Source organism: Drosophila subpulchrella, unplaced genomic scaffold, assembly GCF_014743375.2.
Source record: "Drosophila subpulchrella strain 33 F10 #4 breed RU33 unplaced genomic scaffold, RU_Dsub_v1.1 Primary Assembly Seq61, whole genome shotgun sequence".
Lineage (NCBI taxonomy): Eukaryota > Metazoa > Arthropoda > Insecta > Diptera > Drosophilidae > Drosophila > Drosophila subpulchrella.
Genome location: NW_023665697.1, coordinates 27,758 through 46,169, shown reverse-complemented (window position 1 = coordinate 46,169; position 18,412 = coordinate 27,758).

Below are 18,412 nucleotides of genomic sequence, written 5' to 3'. Positions count from 1 at the left end.
TGGAACTAAAGAAAAGCATAACATTAAATCCATGCAAAATTTGTCCGACTAAACAAAAATTTTATTTACATAAATTTTCCAACAATTACGATATCTTAATAGGCAGAGATTCTCTAAAAGACAGCAAGGCAAAAATAAATTACGAAGAAGAAACAGTGATGTTAGGAGACACGCTACTTTATATAAAGTATGGCGAAAACGATATAGTAGAGGACAAGACCGCAGTAAAATGCCTTAGTCCACCATCGGTTGAAAAAATGATTGAAGAGGATAAGACCGCATCAGAATGCCTTAATCCGCCCTTATCAAAGGACCAATCATTTAATTTTGCTATCAATAACGAGTTAAAAGAATGCAATGAATACAGATTAGAACATTTAAATGAGGAAGAGAAGGAAAATTTAAAAAGGGTTTTATTCGAATATAATGACATCCAGTACAAGGAAGGTGAAAATTTGACTTTTACAAGTACTATCAGGCATTCGATACAAACAAAACACGAGGACCCAGTATACAGAAAGCCATACAAATACCCTCAAACTTTCGATGAGGAGGTTAACAAACATATAAATGAAATGATTCAACAGGGAATAATTCGCAAATCAAAATCTCCCTATTGCTCACCAATTTGGATAGTTCCAAAGAAAAGTGATGCCTCAGGAAAACCGAAATTCAGACTAGTTTTAGATTACAGAAATTTAAATGAAATTACTATCAACGATAAATTCCCAATACCCAGAATGGATGAGATATTGGACAAATTAGGAAGATGTCAGTATTTCACTACTATTGATTTAGCCAAAGGCTTCCATCAAATTCAAATGGAATCAGAATCAATAGCGAAAACAGCATTCTCAACAAAACATGGTCATTACGAATACACTCGAATGCCATTTGGCCTTAAAAACGCCCCCGCTACCTTCCAAAGATGCATGAACAATTTATTAGAGGATTTAATCTATAAAGATTGTTTAGTATACCTAGATGATATAATAATTTTTTCCACTTTATTGGAGGAACAGATTTTATCATTGAAGAAGGTATTCCAAAAACTACGAGATGCGAATTTAAAATTACAATTGGATAAATGCGAATTTATGAAAAAAGAAACAGAGTTCCTAGGTCATATAGTAACAACTACAGGCATAAAACCGAATCCAAAAAAAATAAGTGCCATTATAAATTTCCCGATACCGAAAACCCCAAAAGAAATAAAATCATTTTTAGGATTATGTGGATTTTATCGGAAATTCATACCAAACTTTGCAAATATTGTAAAACCAATGACAATAAAACTGAAGAAAGGCGCAACAATTAACACTAAAGACAAACCGTACGTAGAAGCATTCGAAAAAATGAAAATCTTGATTACATCCGACCCCATTTTAATTTACCCCGACTTTAGTAAGTCATTCTCTTTGACAACAGACGCAAGCAACATGGCGATAGGAGCAGTACTATCTCAAAATCATAATCCTATTTGTTATGCCAGCAGAACCCTTAATGAACACGAAATAAATTACTCCACCATAGAAAAAGAACTCTTAGCAATTGTATGGGCCACCAAATATTTCCGGTCATATTTATTCGGCAGACCTTTTGAAATACTAAGCGATCACAAACCTTTAGTTTGGTTAAACAATATTAAGGAACCGAATATGAAATTACAAAGGTGGAAGATAAAACTAAACGAATACGATTATCAAATTAAATATTTGCCAGGAAAAGAGAATTATGTAGCCGACGCATTATCTAGAACCAAAATAGACGAAACTATGTATACAGAAAATTCTGAAGAAAACATACCAGAAGAAACTGCTAGTAACGCAGATGGAACGGTGCACAGTGCCCAGTAAGATAACCAAAACTACATTTCCATAACTGAGAGACCATTTAACTACTTTTCCCGACAAATCGAACTAATTAAAGGAAATGAAGATACAACTGAAATACCGCACTACTTTCACAAATTAAAAATTAAAATTATTTTTAAAGAAATGACAGAAACTTCAGCAAAAGAAATAATTAAAGAATATTTATGCACTAAAAAAAGCGCAGTTTATTTTCATAATGACTCAGATTTCCTCACATTCCAAAAAGCCTATGTAGAAATTATAAGTACTAACCATTTAACAAAATTAGTAAGATGTACAGCCAGACTCGAAGACATATTGACATATACAGACTTTAAAGAAACAATTTTGAAAAGACATAAAGAACTTTTACACCCAGGAATCGAAAAAACTATTAAATGGTTCAGAGAAAAATATTATTTCCCTGATTATCAAAAGTTAATTCAAAACATAATAAATGAATGTGAAATTTGTAACATCGCTAAAACAGAACATAGAAATACTAAACTGACATTTGAACTTACCCCAGAAATTCAAAATATAAGAGAAAAATTTGTCATGGATTTTTATATGGTTGGTAATCAACAATTTTTATCATGTATTGATGTATATTTAAAATTTGCTACCCTAGTGGAAGTCACAGGTAGAGATTGGTTAGAAGCCAAAAGAGCTATCATGAAAGTATTCAATGAAATGGGAAAACCACAAGAAATTAAGGCAGATAAAGACTCAGCATTTATGTGTGTAGCCTTACACAATTGGTTAAATTCAGAAGGAGTACAAATTCAAGTAACAACAAGCAAAAACGGTATTTCGGACATAGAAAGATTTCATAAAACAGTAAATGAAAAACTAAGAATTATAGGAAGCGAATCAGACATTGAAAACAGGCATACTAAGTTCGAATTAATCCTTTATATTTACAATCACAAAACAAAACATAATGCTACAAATCAAATACCAGCTGACATATTTATGTATGCAGGAACTCCTGATTATGACACACAAGAAAAGAAAATGGATAGAATTGGAAAATTAAATGAGAAACGTCAGGATTACGAAATAGATCCAAAATACAAACAAGCCCCTCTAGTGAAATCCAAGACTACAAATCCATTTAAAAAGACAGGAACCTTGAAGAAAATAGATGAAAAACATTTTGAAGAAACGAATAGAGGAAGAAAGATTGTTCATTATAAATCAAAGTTCAAAAAGAAGAAGAAAATTAATAAAAGTAAATATGATAATTCCAGGCAAACAGAAGGAAATGAACGGACTCAGGAACAACTCGGTGAAAACGATAATTTTCTCTATTATATTAGCAACTGTAATCCAACTGACAATTGGACAAAGTATTGAAATAAACCCCATAAAGGCACAAAATGGATATCTTGTATTTAAAACAGGATCAATCGAAATCCCAACTAATTATGAATACCATTACTTAAGCGTAAATATAACAAAAACCGAACAAACATTTGAAGATCTTTTAAAAGAAGCCGATGAATTTAATGATGTTATTCAAATCAGATATTTAGTAGAAAAACTTAAAAGAGAAATCAATGGAATTACAATAGCAAAACGTAGTAAGAGAGGTCTATTTAATATTGTAGGAACAGTTTACAAATATTTATTCGGAACTTTAGATCAAGATGATAAGGATGAGATGGAACAGAAAATTAACAACTTGGTAGACACCAGCGTTCAAAACACAGATTTAAACATGATTATCGATGTCATAAATAGCGGAATCGAAATAATTAACAAATTAAAAGAAAAAGGAGAAAGAGATCAGCAAGTTAGCGTTTTAATATTTAACTTACAACACTTTACAGAATATGTAGAAGATATCCAATTAGGAATGCAAATGACAAGATTGGGATTATTTAATCCAAAATTACTAAAACACGATTATTTAAAAAATATGAACCCTGAGAAATTGTTGAGAATTAAAACACCAACTTGGCTTAAAACAGATACAAATGAAATTTTAATTATTTCCCATATTCCTTCAGAGATAGTGAAATCTCCCGTTTATGAAATTATTCCTTATCCGGACGAAAATAACAATATTTTAACAGAAAATATACTTGATAAATATTTCATATATGAAGAAAAAATTTTAATAAAGAAACAGCAAAAATTGATTGCATAAATGGAATAATTAGACAGGAAACACTGAATGTAAATATACGAAAACTTACAAAAATTTCCAAATTAATTTTGTTGAACCCAATATTTTATTGACATGGAATATCCCTAAAACATTGCTGAATCAAAATTGCATTAATAAAGAAATTTCTATAGTCGGAAGTAACCTCATTAAAATCCTTAACTGTTCAATACAATTAGATGAATTCACTCTTTCAAATTCAATGTTAGATTACACACAGAGTGTTTACATAAACAATAATGTAACAAAATTAGAACCATTGTCTTATATTCAAACAAAAGAAATAATAGAATCACATACAAAATATTATAATGTATTTCAAACAATTACTTTAACAACCTTTGTAATAATAATTATAGGCATTTTATTGTATTTATGGTATAAATTTAAGAACATACCAAGAAAACTTATTGTAAAATATATAAAATCAAAGGAAGAAACACCAAAAAGTACAGAAATTGTAAACGATCTACCCAATCAAATTAACATAGAAGAAAATGTAATGTTATACCCAAGATTATCGACCTGAGGACAGGCCAAATTCAACGGATGGGGAAGTGACATATCCATAGCACCACATACTCCTATGTACATGTCCACACACCCACACATACACACACACACATTATGCAGTCACCCTCAAGACATCCTCTAAGAAATAAGAACCCAAATTTAATTGTCAACAAGCCAATGGAAAATTACCGAACTATAAGACAAAGGAAATTTCCATGAGTAAATGAAGTAGGAGTTAGAGCATGAGTTCAGTTTGAGATTTGTCAACAGCAAGTCGGTGTTCTTCCAAAATATTGTAACCAGTGTAAATTAAATTAAATAAAGTTTTTTTTTATATACACTTATGGTGCAGAAATTTAATTATATATACATCTATCTGCAGGTAAATTTTTAAAAACAAAATCTTTCAAATCTTTTCAAACACTTTAAACCAACATCTAGCCGCCTGCTTAAGACCATAAAATGCTTTATTCAATTTACAAACATGACTGCTATTACAAGACAGTCCTTGAGGAACTCTCATATATACTTCCTCTTTTAAATCCCATTTAAAAAGCAGTTTTTACGTCCATGTGATGTACTTTAAGGCTATACTGGTTTGAAAAAAACATTATAAGTCTGAAACTTGAAATTCTAGCCACGGGGGCAAATGTTTCGTCGTAATCGATTAAATACTCCTGTGAAAATCCACGTGTTACAAGTCTGGCTTTTTATTTTACTGGTCTAGCAAACTCGTTCTGTTTTATTGTAAATATCCATTTACAATCGACTATGTTTTTGTTTTAAGGTCTTTCTACCAGTGACCATGTTTTGTTAGTTTCATGAGAATTAAGCTCATCTTCAATAGCCGCTCTCCACTGTTCTTAATCACTCCTATTATTAATTTCATCAAAAAACACTGGAGCACTACCTGTTAAAGTTTGCGCATGCATAACAAAATTTTTAATCATATCTCTATATGACAATTTGGGTTTTTCTTTTAGTCTATTTCTTTTTCTAATTTGAGTATCAGAGTCACTTGGTTCACGTTCAGATAGAACACCAGATAACTCTGGATCGGCATTTTCCACTTCATTATACATTTCACTAGGCTGCACATCTGGTACTACCATATCAGTGTTTTTCTGAACCCTTTTACTCTCAATAAGACCAGAGTCTTGAAAATCAGGTTCAATATTTTTTCAAGATTGTGAAAATCCATGTTGTTATCAACATCCACAGCTCTAGATATTATCCTGTTTGATTCATCAAACACTACATCTCTTGCAATAACAAATCTGTTATTCTCCACATCCCATACTTTATATCCATTTGGTTCATACCCGACAAGTTTAGCTTTCCAAGATTTGTCATCAAATTTTCTCGTTTTATTGAGAACGTATACTGTCGAACCAAAAACTCTTAAGAACTTAAGGCATGGCTTTTTTCTGCGCCACATTTCAAAAGGTGTTTTTCTGCATTCATGTTATACACTAGTTGGGCTTCTATTATTAAGATAGGTGGCTGTTAGCACCGCTTCACCCCAGAAAGTTTTCTGAACCTTGCCCCCTTTAACTAAAGCACGAGCTTTTTCCGTTATAGATATAATCATCCTTTCGGATACACCATTTTGTTGTGGAGTATGTGGAACCGTCATGCCTTTTTGAACACTGAACTCTTTCATTTCATTCGATAGATACTCCCTACCATTATCAATATAAAGGTTAACCATATTTAAATTAAACAAAGCAGGCGTTTTAGCTACATAGTCTTGAAATACACAAAAATACATACATGCCACAAACTGTAATTATTATTTTTAGTTGCATTTGCAACACAAGCTAGTTTATTAGAAAAGAAATTAACCAATGCAACATTTCCAAATATACTTTCATTCATTACAATTATTTTACCTTTTCTAACGGTTAATACAATGGTAAGGCCTGCCTCCTGCATTTTTAAGGGTATACTAGATTCGTCGGAAAGTATGTATCAGGCAGAAGGAAGCGTTTCCGACCCCATAAAGTATATATATTCTTGATCAGGATCACTAGCCGAGTCGATCTAGCCATGTCCGTCTGTCCGTCTGTCCGTATGAACGCTGAGATCTCGAAAACCCAGCTACAATACTGGGATTAGGCATGCAGATTCCTGAGATTCCTGCGCAGCGCAAGTTTGATTCGAAAGAGTGCCACGCCCACTCTAACGCCCACAAGCCGCCCAAAACTGTGGCTCCTACAGTTTTGATGCTAGAACACAAATTTAAATTGAAATGTATTATTCTCATCAATACCTACCGATTGACTTAAAAAAATTTTGCCACGCCCACTTTAACGCCCACAAACCGTCCACAAACTTCAAAAAATCGTAAATATGAACGCGGATATTTTGGAAAATATCAAAGATAGAGAAACGGGATTTCAGATTTAGATTCCGTAGGCTTGAGCGCAGCGCAAGTTTGTTACGCGAATATGCCACGCCCACTCTAACGCCCACAAACCGCCCAAATCTGTGGCGCCCACAATTTTCATGCTAGATAAAAAATTTTAACTGAAATGTATTGGTCTCGTCAATACCTCTCGATTGACTTAAAAAAAACTTTGCCACGCCCAGTCTAACGCCCACAACGCTTAAATCTGTCTACCGCCGGTAGGTGGCGCATTTGCTGCTTGCATATCTCCATTTTCCTTTGGTCCCTTTAGCTGAGTAACGGGTATCTGATAGTCGAGGTACTCGACTACAGCGTTCTTCCTTGTTTTAACTGAGATAAAGTTTTCCGGGATATCCGGACAGTATAAGACATCTTTAAGCTCTATTTTCTCATTTAAATTTGTGTACAGGTTCACTGTTCCTTTCTTAACTGCATAAATGAATACATCGTTCTTGGCAACAAAAATTGTAATAGGTTCATCTAATTCAATGATAGTTGTAAACAAATTCTCATTGTTGGCCAAATGGTCTGATGCGCAAGAAACCAATAAGAACCCAACGTTATGTTGGATATTTGCGCGTCTCATCATAAATGCGATCCCGTTATGATTTCCTTGACTTTGTGTGGATGTCATCTGCGCCTGTTTGCCATTTCCATGTTTCTCCTTTTTTTTTTGAGCAAAGCAATCTTTTTTAAAGTGACCACTCTTGCCGCAATGAAAGCATTTTTTGTGGAATTTTGAGACTCTATTCGTTGCAAATTTGCTATTTTTCTTATAAGAAAATTGAAGTTTACTGTCCTTTCTTATAGCCTGCATAACCTTTAGACTGGTATCTTTGCTACTATTTTTTTTGTCTTGATCTCGTGATCCAACAGACGATTTTTTACAAAGGCCAAGGTTAAATAATTTTCTGCTAAAGTTACAATTGCCATTATAACGCCATCATATGAAGATGGCAGTGTTAGTAGTAAATGCGAAACCTTGTCCATTTCTTCAACTTTAGCACGTGATGCTACCAATTCGGCAATGAGTTCGTCAAACAAATTAAAATGGCTTAATAACTGAGAATCGCTCTTAAGTTTTAAAGATAGCAATTGCTTGAGTGTAGACAAGTGAGGCCAAACTCTTCTCCTCATAGATTGAATCTAAAATCAGTCGTCATCTAGCTTTCTTTGCGTCCAGACGTGCTTAAATTTCTCGCTATGTTACTTCCCCGCTGTCCCGAGTGCAAAACCGATGTTACATTGGCCCAGCTTCGCGCTTCGGATGCTGTTCGCTGCTCTTCTTTGTGCCGTCGCGCCTATCATACTTCTTGCGTAGCCCTACCAAACTCTTATTAAATGCAAATATACTGTGGCAATGTGATAGCTGTGTGGTTGCGAATGATTCGCATTCTAAAATAGATAAATTCGATGATAAATTGAAAGCCCTGGAGCGCTTATATCAGGGCCTTCAAAATAAATTCTTGGAGGCGTTCCCCCCTAAAGATGATGAATTGAATCAGAATGTAAATCCCAAACCTCGTCTACCGAGGCCTACCAACGTAGCTGCAGCTCCCCAGTCATATGCGGCTGCTGCTGCTACGACTTCCGCGGTCGTAGACCCTTCTAATCATGCTCTGGATATGGAGAGAGGAAATTTCAAACAAGTTCGAAATAAGAGGAGAAGGAACAACAACAAGCCCAATAAACATGTTGTTGGAGTGGCTCCTAATGCCGAAGACCTTCATGTTTTGCCGACCAAGAAATTTTTGCATGTCGGAAAATATGTGTCCACCAAGCTTAAGGTGGATGCTAGTTCTCTCACTTGTACAAAACTTGTAAAAAAAGATGTTGACGTTACAACTTTAAAGTTTGTAAATTTCAAGCTTGGTATCCCCGATCAGCTTTACGATATAGTCTTCAAAAACGATTTCTGGCAGATCTCAGTTAAGATCAAAAGATTTATTTATAGAGAACAGGCCATTGTGGTAGGGGATGGAATTTTATCTAATTTGCCGGAGCCTGGACAAACTTCATCATCAAGTCAGCCATCAAAAAACCCCTAGTGTTCGACGCCACTGGCGTTGATACTTTTGCGGGACATCGTCTGCAAGCCTTTCCTCATTTGTCGGAGTCGTTTTCGCAACAACATCAGCAGCTGCTTGCCTTTCTCACTGCGCTCTCTTCATCTTCTGACTCTCTCCTAACGCACCATCGACAACATCAGCCGGAGCTTTTGTTGTGCACTTTGTGCGACATTCGCCGTCCGCCTGGCTTGAATATCGGCGCGCTCCTCGGAGTTGCGCTCACATTATTTTCCGTTGCTATCCTGATGCTTCATCAACAACATCAACCGGAGCTTTTGTTGTTTGCTTTGCGAGGCGTTCGCAGTCCACCTGGTTCTAATATCGGCGCGCTCCTCGGAGTTGCGCTCTCATCATCTTGCGCCTCTCTCTCGTTGCACCATCAACAACATCAGCTGGAGCTTTTGTTGTCCGCTGTGCGCGACTTTCGCCGTCCGCCTGGCTCTAATATCGGCGCGCTCCTCGGAGTTGCGCTCTCATCATCTTGCGTCTCTCTCCGGAAGTACCTAGAAAGTCGGCTGGATTCTTACTCTTCATCGCCTAATAGTTATGCGCTCTCCGTCTCTACCTTTCTGACGTTCGACTTTCTACAACAACTTTTATCGACACATTTGGCTGGATGGCGAGCCTCTCAGAGTGCTCTCTCTGAAGGTGCTCTCTGGAGATGTTTTCGCCATCAACAACAACAATGGACTGCGGCTGCTGTAGTACGTTCTCGCTCATTATTACCAGGAGTGGATTTACCTGCGTGCAGTTATATCTTGAATGCTAATATTGACTGCCCACCTAATATTTGGAGCGCCGATCACCAGCCTATTCGTATCCGTACCACTACTTTACTGAAGGTTCTTACAAATAATTTTATTAATTATGGTAAAATCCCAGCGAGGCCTCTTACGGATTCGGGCCATGATGGTGGACCAGTTATTGATAGCATGACCATGGATGACCGGATATGCGCTAACAATACAAATTTCAATATTTATTTTCAAAATATCGGTGGTATGCGTACGAAAGCTCAATCCCTTTTCCAGGCAACGTCTCATGGTGATCATGACGTCATCATTTTTGTTGAAACCTGGCTCAACATGGATTTCTTCGATAATGAATTCTTTGATACAAATCTTTATCATGTGTTCCGTAAGGATCGAGATTCCGTTAAAAACACGATGCTCCAGAGGTGGCGGAGTTTTAATTGCTGTGCGGCGTGAGCTGCGTTGCATTGCTATTCGTCTCCAGAACGAGGATTCTCTGCTCGACCAACTCTGTGTATCTCTCGCTGGTCCTACGGAAACAATTTTCCTGACAGTATCATACATACCCCCAAGCAGCAGTTTTGATTTATATAAAGCGCATGTGGACAACATTGCCCACCTATACCAGGAGCTGGAAGATGGCCAATATATATGTGTTTTCGGCGACTTAAACCTATCTTCGCTCATGTGGGCTCATGATCTTGAGTCTTCAGCAATGGTTCCCAGTAATCTGCATCTTCCCCACGAAATCTTAGTCATCGATGAGCTTCTTAGTATGGGATTAGTCCAGATTAACCATGTATTTAATAACTTAAATAAGCTTCTAGATCTAATTTTTGTACACCCGGATTTATGCCTTACTCTAGCTGCAGCGATAGTCCTCTAGCCGCGTGTGATGCTCATCACAAGCCCCTATTAATCTTAATTACTTGTTATATTTTCTCACCAAATAATTCTCACTTGCCTCTTACCTATATTAATTCTAGCAGTTTAGATTCTATCCGTAGTGATATTTCTAATATCAGATGGGCGGAAGTCCTCTCGCATGCGGATGTGAATACAACCTATGAAGTTTTTATATCTTTTCTCTCTACTATTATAGGCAGATACGCTAAAACTAGAGTTCAAAGTTCTTATAGACTACCATGGTACACACAAAGACTAAAAAAATACAAAAATCTCCGAAATAAATTCTATAAGCGCTACATAGAAAGCGGTGAAGCTGCTGACTTTGATCGGTACAAACAACATAAGCGTGAGTTTGAGTTCCTCAATAAATTCTTATACAGCCAATATATTGCTGATATAGAGTGTAAACTAATTACCAATCCTAAATCATTCTGGCACTTTGTCAGTTCTAAACGTACAACCTCCTACTTTCCTTCCCATATGTCATATGAAAGTCTTTCAGCTTCTTCTGATATTGGGGTCGCTAATCTATTTGCTAAGTACTTTGCATCTAACTTTGAACCGAGCTCGCTGTGGAATGACGATGATTCACTCGGTGCCATTGCCACGATGCTAAATATTGGGTGCTTAGATGTTACTGATTTGGACTGTCATATGGCGGCTGAGAGTTTTATCGACTCAGGAAAATTAGACTGCGAAGGCCTTTCTCCCTTTACTTTGAAAAACTGTATAGGTTTTCTTTGTGAGCCCCTAAAAATGATCTTCAACAAGTCTCTTTCCACTGGGGTATTTGCGCATAGATGGAAACTTGCCACAGTTTCTCCTATATTCAAGTCTGGTTACAAAAATATTGTTTAAAATTATAGGCCAATTGCAATGCTAAGTAATGTCTCAAAAATGTTTGAACGAATTGTAGCTAAGCAGCTAAATTTTCTTGCTGGTCGGATCATCAGTCCTAACCAACATGGTTTTATGCCTGGAAGGTCAACTACCACTAACTTAGCTGCGTTTAATCTTTTTTGCATCCACTCGTTTATCAGTCATCATCAAGTTGATGTAGTCTACACCGACTTCGCCAAAGCATTTGACAAAGTCTCCCATAATGCTTTATTGGCAAAATTGCAGAAATTGGGATTTCATTCATCAATATTAAATTGGTTTAAATCTTATTTAGATGGGCGGATTTATAGAGTAGAGTGCAATGGTGTTTTCTCAAACCCGTATGTGGCTACTTCTGGCCTTCCTCAGGAAGGTGCATTGGGTCCGTTTCTATTCATCATCTTCATTAATGATTTAAGCTATTGCATAACAAATTCTGAATTCCTGTTGATTGCGGACGATCTTAAAATATTTAGGTCAGTGAATTCAATCTCCGATAGTGAACTTCTTCAAAATGACCTAGTAAAGTGAGATATTGGTGTTCTCGTAATAAGTTGCCTCTGAACGTGTCAAAATGTTTCTACGTTAGGTACAGCCAACGATTAATTAATGTCCTTAGCTCTTATTCCATTAGTTCCCATGTTCTTTCCTTAAGAAATGAATCACTGGACCTAGGAGTTATGTTTGATACCAAAATTTACTTTCATGGATCACATAAATTACATAAATCCAAAGGCATACGCTACGTATGGTTTTGTAAAACGAAATTCCACGCGATTTATAGATCCGTACACGAAACTAAGCCTATTTTCTTCGTTCATTAGGTCCAGATTGGAATATGCTTCGTTTGTCTGGAGTCCGACTGGTACTACACACATCAATCGTATTGAGCGTGTTCAAAAAAAATTCCTATATTTTGCCCTTCTTTCTCTAAACTTTAGTGACCCGGTTCCCTCTTACTCTGCGAAATGTCGTCTTGTGCACCTTTCTTCCCAACAAGATCGTAGAACAATTAGCGCACTAGTTTTTATTTGTGACCTGCTGTCCTCCAAAATAGACTGCCCTGCATTGCTGAGTAGCATTGGCTTTTCCGTACCTGGTAGGTCTTTAAGGTCATTTGAACCTTTTTTTATTCCGGCATATAGAGCTAACTATGCTTTTAATGAGCCTCTGTGTAGAGCCTTGTTCTACTGGAACAAACTTCCATCTCACATGCGGCTGGACCCACGCTCCCCTAGGGAATTAATTAAGAAAACCCTTTACAATTACCTTTCGTCCCTTAGTATTTAGTTTAGTAATAGATAAGTAGCCAGTTAAGGTTCCAACTGTTGGCGAAATAAATAAATAAATTTTGCAAAACCTGTTTTGCAGTATCTTCACTTTTAGCAAAACCTAAAAACGAGTCACCTAAATAATCAATGATCACGCTTTTTGCGCATTTCTCCTTTTTCTGCCATTCAACCCTGTCTTCATCTTCTTTTTCTTCTTGGTCTATAACCTTCAACACATCTATTTCGTTTAATAATGCCCTTATACGAAATTTCCAAATGGAATACTTTTCTCCATCAGTTGGCCTTATATTTCGTTTATTTGTTTTTTCCATATTTTATTTAGAATATAAAATGAAATGATACTTTTACTTAGCTGCAGTTATGGCGTCTGGGACCATAACCTATAAGAATACACACGGACGTATGTATGTGTATGTGTAATTTCCTGGAAGCGTCCCTCTATTTCACCAGAATCCACATTCCATATATTTGCCTCTTGTAGTCGTTCTATGGTCTTCTTGCAACGTGTAATATGTGCTCGGCACAAAAGTATATCTCCCACCAGTTCACAAACCAATTGAAATTAACTTTATGTATAGTTTTAGCTATATATATTTAATGTTCCTTGAACACGTGTTGTCACTTCAAATATTACAGAAAAAGAGGCAGCCGAACCAGCTCATCAGAACCAAAACCAGTTACGGTATAGAGCAGAATACTTTTGCTTATACGATATTCTCATCGATATTAACTAATTAAATTATTTATTCTAGCATCAAAACTGGAGGAGCCACGGTTTTGGGCTGTTTGTGGGCATTAGAGTGGGCGTGGCACGCTGCTAAAATAAACTTTCGCTGCGTAAGAAGCTCACGAATCTACATGCCAAATCTTAATAGCCTAGCTCTTATAGTTTCCGAGATCTCAGCGTTTAAGAATATATATACTTTATGGGGTCGGAAACGCTTCCTTCTGCCTGTTACATACTTTCCGAGGAATGTAGTATACCCTTTTACTGTGAGAGTAACGGGTATATAAATACAATCATCTAACGGGTTCGGCTATAGGAATTAATAATTAAGAAAAGGGTTGGTTGACTAAAACAAATGAATGCTCTGTATTTATTTAACCCTTTGCGAACCAGAGTCGCTATTCTTTTACAGCCACCACTGGGCATGATTAATAAAATGGTCAAACAAAGGTCAAAGAGAACATGCACACCAGCTAAAAGCGAATTAAATTGAAGATTTATATGAACATTAGTAAAACATTTGTTGTCCTAAATCCGAACGTTATTCATAAGTAGAAGAGCGGTTAAAAAAATAAATAGGAATACAAGAAATAAAATAAAATTAAACTGTCAGTCTGTCAGTCTGTCAGTCTGTCAGTCTGTCAGTCTGTCAGTCTGTCAGTCTGTCAGTCTGTCAGTCTGTCAGTCTGTCAGTCTGTCAGTCTGTCAGTCTGTCAGTCTGTCAGTCTGTCAGTCTGTCAGTCTGTCAGTCTGTCAGTCTGTCAGTCTGTCAGTCTGTCAGTCTGTCAGTCTGTCAGTCTGTCAGTCTGTCAGTCTGTCAGTCTGTCAGTCTGTCAGTCTGTCAGTCTGTCAGTCTGTCAGTCTGTCAGTCTGTCAGTCTGTCAGTCTGTCAGTCTGTCAGTCTGTCAGTCTGTCAGTCTGTCAGTCTGTCAGTCTGTCAGTCTGTCAGTCTGTCAGTCTGTCAGTCTGTCAGTCTGTCAGTCTGTCAGTCTGTCAGTCTGTCAGTCTGTCAGTCTGTCAGTCTGTCAGTCTGTCAGTCTGTCAGTCTGTCAGTCTGTCAGTCTGTCAGTCTGTCAGTCTGTCAGTCTGTCAGTCTGTCAGTCTGTCAGTCTGTCAGTCTGTCAGTCTGTCAGTCTGTCAGTCTGTCAGTCTGTCAGTCTGTCAGTCTGTCAGTCTGTCAGTCTGTCAGTCTGTCAGTCTGTCAGTCTGTCAGTCTGTCAGTCTGTCAGTCTGTCAGTCTGTCAGTCTGTCAGTCTGTCAGTCTGTCAGTCTGTCAGTCTGTCAGTCTGTCAGTCTGTCAGTCTGTCAGTCTGTCAGTCTGTCAGTCTGTCAGTCTGTCAGTCTGTCAGTCTGTCAGTCTGTCAGTCTGTCAGTCTGTCAGTCTGTCAGTCTGTCAGTCTGTCAGTCTGTCAGTCTGTCAGTCTGTCAGTCTGTCAGTCTGTCAGTCTGTCAGTCTGTCAGTCTGTCAGTCTGTCAGTCTGTCAGTCTGTCAGTCTGTCAGTCTGTCAGTCTGTCAGTCTGTCAGTCTGTCAGTCTGTCAGTCTGTCAGTCTGTCAGTCTGTCAGTCTGTCAGTCTGTCAGTCTGTCAGTCTGTCAGTCTGTCAGTCTGTCAGTCTGTCAGTCTGTCAGTCTGTCAGTCTGTCAGTCTGTCAGTCTGTCAGTCTGTCAGTCTGTCAGTCTGTCAGTCTGTCAGTCTGTCAGTCTGTCAGTCTGTCAGTCTGTCAGTCTGTCAGTCTGTCAGTCTGTCAGTCTGTCAGTCTGTCAGTCTGTCAGTCTGTCAGTCTGTCAGTCTGTCAGTCTGTCAGTCTGTCAGTCTGTCAGTCTGTCAGTCTGTCAGTCTGTCAGTCTGTCAGTCTGTCAGTCTGTCAGTCTGTCAGTCTGTCAGTCTGTCAGTCTGTCAGTCTGTCAGTCTGTCAGTCTGTCAGTCTGTCAGTCTGTCAGTCTGTCAGTCTGTCAGTCTGTCAGTCTGTCAGTCTGTCAGTCTGTCAGTCTGTCAGTCTGTCAGTCTGTCAGTCTGTCAGTCTGTCAGTCTGTCAGTCTGTCAGTCTGTCAGTCTGTCAGTCTGTCAGTCTGTCAGTCTGTCAGTCTGTCAGTCTGTCAGTCTGTCAGTCTGTCAGTCTGTCAGTCTGTCAGTCTGTCAGTCTGTCAGTCTGTCAGTCTGTCAGTCTGTCAGTCTGTCAGTCTGTCAGTCTGTCAGTCTGTCAGTCTGTCAGTCTGTCAGTCTGTCAGTCTGTCAGTCTGTCAGTCTGTCAGTCTGTCAGTCTGTCAGTCTGTCAGTCTGTCAGTCTGTCAGTCTGTCAGTCTGTCAGTCTGTCAGTCTGTCAGTCTGTCAGTCTGTCAGTCTGTCAGTCTGTCAGTCTGTCAGTCTGTCAGTCTGTCAGTCTGTCAGTCTGTCAGTCTGTCAGTCTGTCAGTCTGTCAGTCTGTCAGTCTGTCAGTCTGTCAGTCTGTCAGTCTGTCAGTCTGTCAGTCTGTCAGTCTGTCAGTCTGTCAGTCTGTCAGTCTGTCAGTCTGTCAGTCTGTCAGTCTGTCAGTCTGTCAGTCTGTCAGTCTGTCAGTCTGTCAGTCTGTCAGTCTGTCAGTCTGTCAGTCTGTCAGTCTGTCAGTCTGTCAGTCTGTCAGTCTGTCAGTCTGTCAGTCTGTCAGTCTGTCAGTCTGTCAGTCTGTCAGTCTGTCAGTCTGTCAGTCTGTCAGTCTGTCAGTCTGTCAGTCTGTCAGTCTGTCAGTCTGTCAGTCTGTCAGTCTGTCAGTCTGTCAGTCTGTCAGTCTGTCAGTCTGTCAGTCTGTCAGTCTGTCAGTCTGTCAGTCTGTCAGTCTGTCAGTCTGTCAGTCTGTCAGTCTGTCAGTCTGTCAGTCTGTCAGTCTGTCAGTCTGTCAGTCTGTCAGTCTGTCAGTCTGTCAGTCTGTCAGTCTGTCAGTCTGTCAGTCTGTCAGTCTGTCAGTCTGTCAGTCTGTCAGTCTGTCAGTCTGTCAGTCTGTCAGTCTGTCAGTCTGTCAGTCTGTCAGTCTGTCAGTCTGTCAGTCTGTCAGTCTGTCAGTCTGTCAGTCTGTCAGTCTGTCAGTCTGTCAGTCTGTCAGTCTGTCAGTCTGTCAGTCTGTCAGTCTGTCAGTCTGTCAGTCTGTCAGTCTGTCAGTCTGTCAGTCTGTCAGTCTGTCAGTCTGTCAGTCTGTCAGTCTGTCAGTCTGTCAGTCTGTCAGTCTGTCAGTCTGTCAGTCTGTCAGTCTGTCAGTCTGTCAGTCTGTCAGTCTGTCAGTCTGTCAGTCTGTCAGTCTGTCAGTCTGTCAGTCTGTCAGTCTGTCAGTCTGTCAGTCTGTCAGTCTGTCAGTCTGTCAGTCTGTCAGTCTGTCAGTCTGTCAGTCTGTCAGTCTGTCAGTCTGTCAGTCTGTCAGTCTGTCAGTCTGTCAGTCTGTCAGTCTGTCAGTCTGTCAGTCTGTCAGTCTGTCAGTCTGTCAGTCTGTCAGTCTGTCAGTCTGTCAGTCTGTCAGTCTGTCAGTCTGTCAGTCTGTCAGTCTGTCAGTCTGTCAGTCTGTCAGTCTGTCAGTCTGTCAGTCTGTCAGTCTGTCAGTCTGTCAGTCTGTCAGTCTGTCAGTCTGTCAGTCTGTCAGTCTGTCAGTCTGTCAGTCTGTCAGTCTGTCAGTCTGTCAGTCTGTCAGTCTGTCAGTCTGTCAGTCTGTCAGTCTGTCAGTCTGTCAGTCTGTCAGTCTGTCAGTCTGTCAGTCTGTCAGTCTGTCAGTCTGTCAGTCTGTCAGTCTGTCAGTCTGTCAGTCTGTCAGTCTGTCAGTCTGTCAGTCTGTCAGTCTGTCAGTCTGTCAGTCTGTCAGTCTGTCAGTCTGTCAGTCTGTCAGTCTGTCAGTCTGTCAGTCTGTCAGTCTGTCAGTCTGTCAGTCTGTCAGTCTGTCAGTCTGTCAGTCTGTCAGTCTGTCAGTCTGTCAGTCTGTCAGTCTGTCAGTCTGTCAGTCTGTCAGTCTGTCAGTCTGTCAGTCTGTCAGTCTGTCAGTCTGTCAGTCTGTCAGTCTGTCAGTCTGTCAGTCTGTCAGTCTGTCAGTCTGTCAGTCTGTCAGTCTGTCAGTCTGTCAGTCTGTCAGTCTGTCAGTCTGTCAGTCTGTCAGTCTGTCAGTCTGTCAGTCTGTCAGTCTGTCAGTCTGTCAGTCTGTCAGTCTGTCAGTCTGTCAGTCTGTCAGTCTGTCAGTCTGTCAGTCTGTCAGTCTGTCAGTCTGTCAGTCTGTCAGTCTGTCAGTCTGTCAGTCTGTCAGTCTGTCAGTCTGTCAGTCTGTCAGTCTGTCAGTCTGTCAGTCTGTCAGTCTGTCAGTCTGTCAGTCTGTCAGTCTGTCAGTCTGTCAGTCTGTCAGTCTGTCAGTCTGTCAGTCTGTCAGTCTGTCAGTCTGTCAGTCTGTCAGTCTGTCAGTCTGTCAGTCTGTCAGTCTGTCAGTCTGTCAGTCTGTCAGTCTGTCAGTCTGTCAGTCTGTCAGTCTGTCAGTCTGTCAGTCTGTCAGTCTGTCAGTCTGTCAGTCTGTCAGTCTGTCAGTCTGTCAGTCTGTCAGTCTGTCAGTCTGTCAGTCTGTCAGTCTGTCAGTCTGTCAGTCTGTCAGTCTGTCAGTCTGTCAGTCTGTCAGTCTGTCAGTCTGTCAGTCTGTCAGTCTGTCAGTCTGTCAGTCTGTCAGTCTGTCAGTCTGTCAGTCTGTCAGTCTGTCAGTCTGTCAGTCTGTCAGTCTGTCAGTCTGTCAGTCTGTCAGTCTGTCAGTCTGTCAGTCTGTCAGTCTGTCAGTCTGTCAGTCTGTCAGTCTGTCAGTCTGTCAGTCTGTCAGTCTGTCAGTCTGTCAGTCTGTCAGTCTGTC